Source organism: Chenopodium album, chromosome 25 (assembly GCF_948465745.1).
Source record: "Chenopodium album chromosome 25, dcCheAlbu1.1, whole genome shotgun sequence".
Taxonomy (NCBI): Eukaryota; Viridiplantae; Streptophyta; class Magnoliopsida; order Caryophyllales; family Amaranthaceae; genus Chenopodium; species Chenopodium album.
The window spans coordinates 35,219,328-35,232,043 of NC_137858.1; positions in this window are offsets into that span (position 1 = coordinate 35,219,328).

Sequence of the window (12,716 nt, forward strand, 5' to 3'; positions counted from 1 at the left end):
AATGGTAATATAGTGATTATGATCTGAATTTTCGTAGTTAGAGGATTTAACGTATCTATCTCGGCTTTGGATTTCATCACTACAAGTCTACAAAGACCATCTTCTTCAAGCATTTGCGTAAGATTGTTTATTCTGAATTCAAGAATTGGCAAAATATACAATGCATAACAAATTCGAGTGCTATGGGTGGGATTTCACTAGGGATTTGCAAAACATCTATGCCTGTGATATTGATTTTGTAAACATAAAATGGCTTCGGCTGAGAGATACTAACTGTAAGGATCTCCTCCCTTTTGATGAGGCCGTATCCCGTCCTACACCTCCTAGCTTTCACAAGGTCATTCGCATGCTTAGGGTGTTTGGTAGGTCTGTGGCCTGGCTCCTTCATATTAAAGGGATGATTTTAGTGCAAGTGCTTTGACTTGCCATTGTATTTTCTGAATATCTGGCTATAGTTTGTTAGAGAAAAATTGAAAATCTTTGTATCTTTTAGTTTGACTGCATCAAGAATGTTTATGTGAGGCTCATATTGTTCTAGTTCTACCGTCTTAGAGAAAAAACAAGGCTATAATTCTTCTACTAGTATTTTATTTGATCAACTCCTCAATTTTAATTGCTTATCACCTTTTGACTGCATTAAGATTGTTTATTTGAGGGTCATATAGTGTTCTATTTCTACCATCGTATAGCTAGCAAATATAAGGCTCAATGGTCAGCAAACTTTAGTTTGCTAATATGTGTTTCCTGATGCGTAAAGGATTGGGAGTATCGATTAAGTGTGCCATGGTTCATGCCTTAAATGGTAATTAATGATGTTAATTTGTGGTGCACATAACTGGAATTGGGGTTTTGTTCATCATGTTTGAACAAATCTTTGCCATTTTTTCATTCGCTTAGACCTTTGTTTTATTTTTAATTTCATGTTTTGAACGATGAGGATTCTAGATGACAGCGCTAATGTTGACCTCTCGGGAAGTTCTTTAACTTAGGATTTCATTGTTGACCTCTCGGGAAGCTCTTTAACTTTATACTAAGTGTTCTAGATTGCACTTTTGCTTTATAAGCAAATTTGATGATGGCATTAGTTATCATTTTGATAGTAGCATTTTCTTGCCATCATTTATATTAAGCAAATATGAGTCTGGGCCGCACCCACAAATCAAGAGAGAGATTTCACTTTACAAGTTCAAAGGAGGTTTAGCCCCTTAGCCTTGTTAAGTGATTAACTATCTCTTTTTCAACCAACGTGAGACACTTACGTGTTTTATTTGTTATAATATACTTCAACAATTTACAATACGTCTAAAATGAATAACTCATCAAAATGAGTAATATAAAAATATTTTTATCATATTTAACGTAAAAACTAAACATTACTTGTATAAGGGTTTTATTCATAATTATAAACAAACAAAATAAAAGGTTCAGCCCAAGACCAATTTCTAAGGGTTTAAAATCGGAGGCTGGGAGCTTGGAGACTGGTTTCTTCAAACCGATCCGGTCCACTTTTCCGATTCAGACTGATTTTTTAACATTAAAAATCTTTTGCTACAAGCCTACAACTAACTGAAAACGATGAATTATATATTTAATTTTACTCTACACATAAGTAACACACAATAATAATAATAATAATAATAATAATAATAATAATAATAATAATAATAATAATAATAATAATGTTGGAGTTATTCTCTTATTCCTATAGTACAACTCCAAGACTAGGTTCATCAATTTTGCTTCAAAAGATCAAAACTCAAATTTGGTTGATTGCTTTAATTAATACGAAGTATAAATCAGTTGACTTTGATTATCACCATTTCTTCCTAACCGTTTGCTTATTGATACTCTACAAAGTTGGAAGCTAATTGATAGCAGTGGCGGATACAGGTTGGGTTCAAGTGGGTTCATTGAACCCACTGAATTTTTGAAAAAAAATTAAAAGTTTTTTTTAAAAAAATAAAATAAAATTAAAAAAAGGGTTAAATATAATTATTTTGCTTTATATAACATTGTGTAAGCGTGCAACCCAGTGATATTTTTTAGTCCGCGTCCTAATACTCCCTTACAAGGAAGTCTGGGTTCGAACCCTCTCCAACCCCTTTTCGTTTTAAATAGTGGACTGAGATAGAAGAATTAAAAAAGCGCTAAGTCAAATATTTATGCAGAATGTCATCATGCCATGTTAGTGTGCAGCCCAATGGTTGTTTTTGGTGTTGTCTTTATATTCCCTTACAAGGAAGTTTGGGGTTCAAACCATCTCAACCCTTTTTTTATTAAAAAAAATTCTTTTTAAAGAGGGGACTTTCAAAGTATGAAAACTCGAACAATGCTTTTATATGGTTTTTTTTTTCTTCAAATTTTTAAGTGTAATTCATTTGTAATCCGAAATCTAAACTTATGTATTGAATCTCTAATTAATATATTTTCATTCCTTTTTTTTTCGGTTCCGAATTCATTCATTTTTTTCGATTCTGAACCCACTGTTCGGAAATCCTGGATACGCCACTGATTGATAGACATGCATAATTAAAGGGAGGTAATTTGATACTCTTTGACTTTGGGGTATGCATGTTTTCCCTGAGTATTGAGTAGTCTAGGTTCATAAATATTTGATGATTTGTTCACTCATTTTAAGGGAGGTAATGGATTATTGATACTCCTTGATTTTGGGGGCTTGCATAATAACCATGAGAAGGTGGCTTCTTTGGGATTGAGTGCTCCACTATAAATTGATTCTCCTCCATTTTCATTTGGCCACGGAAAAATCACATATATTCTTTACTCCAAAAATGATACACAATACTATAGTCTCTAATTGTTGGGCAATGTTCAAAGTGTTCTCAATCTAGCTCTTCGTGGTACAGCGTAGAGTTGGAGTCGTGTATCCCTGGAGGTCAGTTGTTACGAGTCCGTGTGTACTGTACGGGGCAAGTTCGACTTTAGGGCAGTGATTTATAGTCACGCCACGACAATTTCAAATAAGCCGTTCTAATTTTATCCTCTAGTAGTCATACAATATTATTCTCTAATAGTTATACTTCTTACAAATAACTCGTCAATCAATAACTAATTTTAAGAGAATATAAAGTGTGATCAATAATCAATCATTATTGGATTTTAGTTGGGAATATTACATCTATACTTTATTATATATTAAAAAGCGTTCCTAAAATCGTTTATGTGCCACGTTATTCTCCTCTCATAGCATTGTGCCACATCATCACTTAATGACATGTCATTACCATTTAACAACCATTCCAACTATTATTGATAGATTAATATTAAATAGCATTTGCTGGGTTTCGAACACTAGACCTTGAGGATACAAGATCTAACTCTTTACCATCTTAGCTAATATTAATTCATTTCATTTATTCAAATGAATATAACCATAAATGACACGCACCAATTAAAAAGAAAACGAGATAAGTAGTTTGAAAAAAATTAAGAGGAATAAAATCAACATTTCTCAAACAATAGAGTATTAAAAATTGCTTTCTATATTCTTTTTTAATTAGTAACATTATGTTTAACATTTTAGCATAACATACATAATGGATGATAAAATATTTCATAAATAAACAATTTAATCAAAGTGGTAACCCGGTGCAACGCCCGAGCCGCACACTAGTTACCTTCATAAAACACTGATTTTAAGAGGAAATAATTAGAAATAAGGGTTTATTAGGTGACTTCGTCGATGGATGCCAAATCTTTATAAACACTAATATTATGCTTATCAAATACGGCTAGTATTACTTTTTTTTTTTTTTGCCAAAAAGTTATTCCCTTCATTTGTAAAAATTTGCTTCATTTCTTCATACGCAGAGTTTTAGGAGAAATTGAAGACAATAATAAAATATGGAGGAAATGGGGTTAGTGGAAAAATAAAAAAATTATAAAAATCAATAGTAGTTGAGAGAATTGGAAAAGAAAAAGATAGAATATGAAATTAATAAAATATGATTTATGTTGGGTCGACTAATTGAGATAAATGAATTAAATTATTGTAAAAACTTTCCAAATAAGGAAATGGAGCAAGTATTTTAAAACGGCTGGAGTTGGAAAGTGGAGCAAGTATTTAAAAACAGAAGGAGTATTTTCTAATGTTATATCCCACGATCCCCACCAAATTCATAAATATTATAATATCCTCCTTCACGGTCATGTTAACTATCATCCAACTCATTGTCCTTAATTAGCCCATAATTACTCTATTACATATTGTAAGCACCTAAAAATGTGTCCCCAAATCCAAATTCGGTGATGAATAACATTTTACCCCCAATAGATCAGGTTGCACATCGGGATTAATTGCTTGAAGTCCTAGCCCATTTCTATATTAATCCATCTAATTCAATCCATTCCTACCCCAAACATCCATTCATACCCTTTTCCTAGCCCAAATCCACAAATCATACCCCAACTTTCTCTTTTCATGACCATAGACCAAATCGAGCAAAACTTAATTTTTGGCTTCATAACTTGATTCAAACCTGATTTAGTTGAATAGCCCTTTACATTTAACAATATATCATAAACCCAATTTTGATATACGACGAAGAAGATATGAGAAAAACACTAAAACTCAACATCCTTGGTTATCCTTAAATAAGTGATTGTTATATTTAGAATTTATGTGTCTTAATATTCAACCAACTTAGTTATATTAGTTTAGAGCAAATTGAATATCATTTGTATGAATTTGGAATTGCAAGAAACACTTTTCACTATAAGAATCTAGTATAGGCCAATACGGGCGAAGTTTAATTCCATTTTTCAACTTCGTATCATTATCCCTGATCCTCTATTCGTGGTTCGTAACCAAATGGAGTGAAGAATATGAGAGGTATAAAGGAGGTATTTATAGTTGTAGGATTACAAGAATTATGATAAGCTCGTAACGAATTGAAGAAATATGGAAAGTGTAGATTTAAGGTAATTAGATGGATGACAAATAAATTAAGGCAAGTGATTGCTTGAAGAATAAGTACGTATAAGATAGATTATGGAAAGTGTTAAATAGTAAGATGATTATGAAAATAAGTATAGGAGATTTAATATCAAAATATATGTGATCAAATATAATTTTGATTTGAGTAGGAAAATAAGGAATATATAGAAATTAAGACAAGTTAATTATTTTACAAAAATTCAAAAAAAATACGAAGAGATTTTTTTTTAATTTTTTTATTTTTTTTGAAACCATACGAAGTATATTTAATTAATATTTATTGGCTGAAATTATTACTTACTAGGTAGTGTGCGATAAACTCAAGAAAAATTAGAGAAAATGGCTTAGCCCTTGCATTGATTATAACGACAATATATATACACAATACAAAAGAAAACCTAACTTGGCTAAAGCTCCTAACAAGATAAACTTAACATAAATACAATATTAACATATATAACCAACCGGCTTCTAATACTCCCCCTCAAGTTGGAGCATGCAAGTCGCGAATGCCCAACTTGCATAGTAGAAACCTAAACTATTGTCGTTCAAGGGCCTTGGTAAGAATATCTACCAACTGATTATTAGTCAAAACATATGAAGAAAAATATTACCCTTTAACAACTCATCACGAACAGAATGACAATCTACCTCTGCTTCGTACGTACATGAAACGCTGGATTCTTAGCTATATGCAGGGCCGACTGACTATCATAAAACAACTGCATAGGTTTGGAATGATTGACACCAAAAACAAATAATAATTGCTTCAACCATTTCAACTCACAAGCAGTGAATGTCATATACCGGTATTCATCTTCACCCCTAAGATTTTGAGACAGTATGTTGTTTCTTAGTCTTCCAAGAAAGAGGAGAAAGACCTAAGAACACAAAATAACCAGACAAGAAACGCCGAGTCAAAGGACACGCCGCTCAATCACTATCAAAAAACGCCGTCAAGCGTAAATCCTTCATAGATCGTAACAAGATGCCTTGTCCCATACTACACTTAAGGTAGCACAAGACACGAATGGCCGCATCCAAATGAGAAACCCGCGGTTCACTCAAAAAATATGCCAAAACATGCATTGAATAACTCAACTCTGGTCGAGTGACCGACAAATAGACCAAGCGTCCAACCAAATGACAATACTGTTCCGATTGAGGGAACGACTCACCGAAAGCATGTGCAAGACGAAGATTCTGCTCTGTCAGAGTGTCAATGGGTTTGCAACCCAACATACCTAACTAAGTCAATTTATCCAAAGCGTACTTTCGTTGAGAAAGAAAGATACCCTCCGGACTCTGAGCAACCTCGATGCCTAAGAAATACTTAAGCACACCCAAATCCTTCATGTAGAAGCATTTGCACAAATAAGCTTTAAACCAAACAATGGCATCATGAGAGGAGCCTGCAATACTCAAGTCATCGACATAATATACTAGAACATGCAAAGAGACATCGCCTTGTACATAGCTAAATAGTATAGAGAGTAACCAGCATAGGATTTTTTTAAACCCAAAAACCTCACATAGCACTAGACAACTTCAAAAACCATTGTCTTAGGGCTTATTTCAAGCCATATAAAGACTTCCATAACCTGCAAACTTTGCCGGGTGTCGGAGTACCGTACCCTGGAGGAAACTGCATATACACTTCTTCATCCAAATTACCATGAAGAAATGCATTATGAACATCCATCTGATATAACTCCCAATTTAAAGAAACAGCAACAACTAGTAAAATATGTACCATACCCATCTTTGCAAAAGGAGAAAACGTCTCATTATAATCAGCACCGGCAACTTGTCGATTGCCATGAACAACCAGACGAGCCTTGAGACGTTCCACCTTCGACTTGTCGGTGTACTTGATTTTGTACACCCAACCACTACCAATTTCCCTCTTGTCGGGAGGAAGATCCTCAACGGTCCATGTGCCATTACACTCTAGAGCGTCAATCTCATCTTACATCGCCTTACGCCAACCGACGTCTTTAACCGCCAATTTGAAATAAGACGGTTCTTTTCCCTTAGTGATCGTCGCTAGAAAACAACTGTGCCTCATACAAAAAACGATTATATTTAACATGACAAGCTATAGGAAAAGGTTTACCCGAAGAACGAGATTGAGGAGGGACAGTAGTTAATGGAGTGGGGTCTATATTTTCAGAGATGACAGTATTCGTAACATAGTGTCGATGCCACGAAGGAGGACGTTTCTCACGATGACCACGACCCAAATTATCCGATGAACTCCCCCTCAAATACAATGGCGAAATAACAATATGTTCATCAACTATTTTTGGCTCGACACCCCTCCCGGAGCTCGAGCTTGCAACATTATCTGAACCACGGGTACGAGACGAGGCCACATGCTGAACCAAATCAGCCCCAGCAGCTGCATGTGGCTGGTGCACACTGTTGGGTGGTGGCTAGACGAGAGCAGTCGCAACACAGTGCTGGGTTGCGGCTGGCCGAGAGCAGCCCCATTGGGCGCTGGAAAAGTAGTGGGCTGACTAGTGCCACGCTGCTGCTGGGCGAGCGCTTGGCCAGCGGACGCTGGTTTCCCTGCTGTTGCACCTATTGTGTGGGAGGAGCTCGAAGTAAGTTGCTCAGCAGCCTAGTCGTGGCTGGGCAGCTACTCCCGTGACCTGGTTGCGGGGTGGACTATTACGGTCGCGACTCCTCCCCCTTACACATCAATGAGCACACTAGCATCGTCCTATTGGTGGGTTAGCGAAATACTTCTTCCATAATTTTCTACCCTCATCCAAAAAGAGACTCAATATACAGAAATTTGTCCTCGAAGAATTGAACGTCTCGATTTATAAAAAAAAAAAATCATTAGTAGCCAAATCATAAAGACGCCACCCTTTCTATCCATGGGGATAGCCAAAAAAATGCACTTTCGAGAACGAGAATCAAACTTGTCTTTAATCCGAGGACAATTCGCAGCAAAAGCAAGATAACCAAAGACGCACAAACTATCATAAGAAGGTATTTTCCAAAAAATAACACTCATGTGGAGTTTTCCCATCAAGAACCGTAGTAGGAGTGCGATTGATAAGATGCACCGCAGTCATAACACACTCTCCCCAAAAATACTTGGGCAACTTAGCCAGAAATTGAAGAGCATGAGCCACATTTAGTATATAACGATGTTTGCGTTCAACTCGACCATTCTGCTGAGCCGTGTTAACACACGATGTCTGATGCAAAATGCCTTACTTAGCAAAGAAAGAACCCAAATTGAAAAACTTCTAACCATTATCACTACGAACCACCTTGACCTTACGGCCAAATTGAGTTTGAGCCATAGCACAAAACTCAAGAACCAACTAAGAAGCTTCATATTTACCAACCATTAAAAACTCCCAAGTAGACAGCGAAAAATCATCAACAATGGTAAGAAAATAACCAAGCATCACAACTAGACAAAACTTAATTCGAACCCCAAATATCATAATGAATCAAATCAAATATATCGGATGCTCTATTCATACTCAATGGAAAAGAGTTGCGGGGTTGCTTCCCCATAAAACAAATATCACAATCAACCGAACAACTAGAAAAACTATTATGACCATGAGAACTACGAGAAACTCCCAGAAGAGAACTAACCATTTGCATCGGTGGATAACCAAGACGTTTGTGCCATAAAAAACTCGCATCTAAAATCACCTCTTTGTTTGCCTGAGGATTCTGAGCACGAACCGGATGAAAAATATAGACCCCATCACACTGTTCCCCCGCTCCAATCAGGTTCCTCAAATTGCGGTCCTGATTGATGGATAGCTTGTCAGTGAACATAATAAAATAATTGTGTTTTTCTAACAACCAAGACACAGATAACAAGTTGCATTTAAGAGTGGGATCATATAAGACATGATCAAGAGACAAACTATCAGACGAAACTACTTTGCCTTCTTTCGTAGCTGTCGTGCTCTTTCCGTTAGGTAAACCAACAAGCGATGAAATATCATGTAAATCAGTGAAAAGATCAATATTACCAGACATATGATTCGAAGCACCAATGTCAATGAGCCATTCAAAAAAATTATAGGGACTAAAATACCATTTGCGGAAGAATTAGACTTTGAACTCTTTACAACTGCTAGAATGAAGTTCATTCCATTGTGCATCAATGAGTGTTAGGACAATCCCACGATCAACGTCACTAATATGATCGAACGCACGATTAGACGTAGCTCCCATTGCCAAAAATACACAAAATACCAACACACGAGGATAGCAAGGGCAACAAACCAAGCACCACACTATATCAACGATGAGGTAGCAACACACACCTCACCACACAACACCAAGAAGCTGCCACCACACTAGAAACAACGCACCACAAAACCACAACAACACTGCAACACACAGCACCGCAACACCAAACCCAGCAGCACACCACTCGGAATACCACAACACAGCACACACACATAGTATGCGCACCTTAAACCGATCAACAAAATTAAAGATTGGAAACCCTAATGTCGATCAAACAAATTTCGTGGAAAATAAAAAATAATAAATAATAAAAAATCGAATTGAAGCCCTAATCTCACAAAGAAAATTACGGAAATTAACAAAAATAGCATAAGAAGGATCGAAAAATTTCTCTACAAATTAAAGAGGTTGTGATACCATGATAAACTCAAGAACAATTGGAGAAAATGACTTAGCCCTTAGATTGATTATAATAACGACAATATATATACACAATACAAAAGGAAACCTAACTTGCCTAAAACTCTTAACAAGATAAACTTAACATAAATACAATATTAAAATATACAACCAAACGACTCTTTAATAATATTTAATCTGTTTACAAGATAACATAGAACACAAGTTAATTAATTTTTTAATTATAGTACCCAATCTTACTTTTCATACAATAACACGTATTTGATAAGTAGAAGACTGATTTCAATTTTTTTTTTCACAACATTGAAGTACCTAATATATATCAAAAGGTTTTGTGTGAGACCGGACTCACGTGAGTCCAGTTTATAACCTTCAAACACACCGGCTCCATTTTCTCTCTCTTCCATTTTTACAATCCTTCATCCATCACCATTTTTTTTCACATTTTCTCTCTCCTCCTTATTTTGATCCTTACCTCTTCGTACACAATACTTCTTCAATTGACTCATGTCGAGGCTTGCGTTTACGATGGATCGCAGTTTAGGATAGCGGTGTTCCTCGACGATGGCTGCCACCGCCGCCCCTGATGAAGAGGAGGAGACGAACACCGCTCTCAATCTAAAGAGTTACCAGCGAGAAAGTTGGAGTTATTGGAACCAGCGTGGTGGCATCTGAGCTTCTACATGGAGTGTAATGTAGAGGATTACAAAGAAGAGAGAGAATATTGGGAGGAGCTTTGAGGAAGATGACGACAATTTTGGGGTTTCTTTTTGGTGGTTTGTAGGAGAGAGAGTGAGAGTGAGAGTGAGAGTGAGGTTGGGAGGGAGAATCACATGTGAAGAGATGAATATTGAATGCCCAGTAGCGAACCTTCTCTTGCCTGACGATTAGTATGTAATAACTGACCAATATTATCTAACATCTGACCAATTTTGTCTAATACCTTACCAATATTATCTAATTTGTGATACTATTATCTAATACCTGATCAATATTATCTAATTTCTGACACTTATTATCTAATTTCTGATACTTATTATCTAATATCTGACCAACTTTATTTAAATTCTGATACTTATTATTTAATATCTAACCAATATTATCTAATTTCTGACCCTTATTATCTAATTTCTGATACTTATTATCTAAAATCTGACCATTATTATAAATTTCTAACAATTAAATTTTTTTTTTTTTGTATGATTGGACTCACGTGAGTTCGTTCTACACAATACTTTTCCAATATATATATATATATTGAAAACGAAATACTAAACGGATAATGACCCAAATTAGAAATAAATGAGTCAACTTTTAAGAGGATGTAGTGGGATTCTAGTGTTTGAAGTGAATTTGGCAAGCTTATGTTTCCACCTGAATAACCTCCACCAAGTGAAGCAAAAAGCCGCAATCCCAGCCACACAATCACACGCACACCACACTGCTCGTGAATCACATTTGACATTCTCTTACGTGGATTCTGTGTTGGCAAAAGGAGATATCCTTCAACTTCAATTTCAAGCTATTACAAATTTTTCTATACTTGTCTATAAAGATTTGTAGGGTCTCTTGCTGTGGAGTCCACATACTAACAATTCTAATTCCATACAAGTTGCTTTCAATAAGCCTATGTTTATGGTTAATTTGGTTATGAAGGAAGACTTTAACCTAAGCCGATGGTTAAAGTCTTATAATCTAATCTATATATATTCTGCGAAGTATTATTTAGATGTGATTTTTGTTTAAGAAGAAATCGGCTTTTTAGTCTTGTAAATATATTTTTAAGATAATAACTTATAAAGAAAGAGTATTATTCATATTTTTTATTTTTTTTTATTCAGATGAGGCAAAAGCCAACGAAAACCAAAACAGAAAGAAACCAAATAACAAAGCAGAAAAAACGAAAATATAAACAAAACTAAGGAGGTTAGACTAAGAACCTCAGTTCTTAAATAAAAGGTTGCATGTTTAAACCTTGTGGAGATTTTTTTTTTTTTATTATAAATGTATGACATACAATGAAAAACATATGGAGGGAGAGCCAGGTGGCATTAACCGGTGATAAATGTAAAAAGAAGTTAAGTGGATGATGTGGTATAATGAAGGGCTAATCACATATTCACATTACTTAAAAAAAATGATCAGATTAGGCACAAGTTGCGACTTGCGATCAAAGAAAAAGATTATGATGACGAGAAAATAAATAGACAGCTGAGTCGTTAAAGCTTATCCAAAACAAAAAAAAGTAAAGTAACCAGAATCAACAATTTGGTTTCCTAGTTTGGCAACAGATGTCCATGTTCTTGAATCTTTTTAATTCTACTCTTGACACGTGGCAACACTTTTCACCAATATTTACGTCCTCATGTTTTTTGCTAACACGTCAGACTCTACTCTTTTCAAACATAGCCTATCCACTTGCCATGTCATCTTAAGCATCAACAAACTGACACGTAATTCATTCTCATAGGTACTTAAAAAAACTTAGTCGTAGTAAAATTTAGATTTGGATAACTTGTAGATTTTGCACCTTTTTCACGTCATTTTTCATACACCATTCCTAACTAAGGGCCTGTTCACATTTATTTAAGTTCAGTTCAGTTTTAATCAGTTCAGTTTAGTTTGGCTTTAATCAGTTCACTTCAGTTCAGCTCCTAATTTTCCTCTCTCATAAAATATTCATTTCAGCTCAATCAGTTCAGTTCAGCTCCAATTAGTTCAGTTCAGCTCAGTTCAGTAAATGTGAACAGGCCCTAAACCAAGATGTTAACCTAGTTTTTACAAACAACATATTTAATTATCTTACATTAGTTAAAGAAAAGTTGTATACTTTATAAAGATGATAGGATACTCCTCCTATTGTCATATAATTTTGGAATTAGGGCCTATTCATATTTACTGAATCAAACTGAACTGAATTAAATGAAACTGATTAGAGCTGAACTGAGCTGAAATGAATATTTTATGAGAGAATGAAATTATGAGTTGAACTGAATTGAAATTAAGCTGAAAGTGAACAGGCCCTAAACCTTTTTAAATATAAAGTGAAATCTGATCTCTCTTAATTTCATATGCGGCCTAGACTCGTATTTTATAATATTCT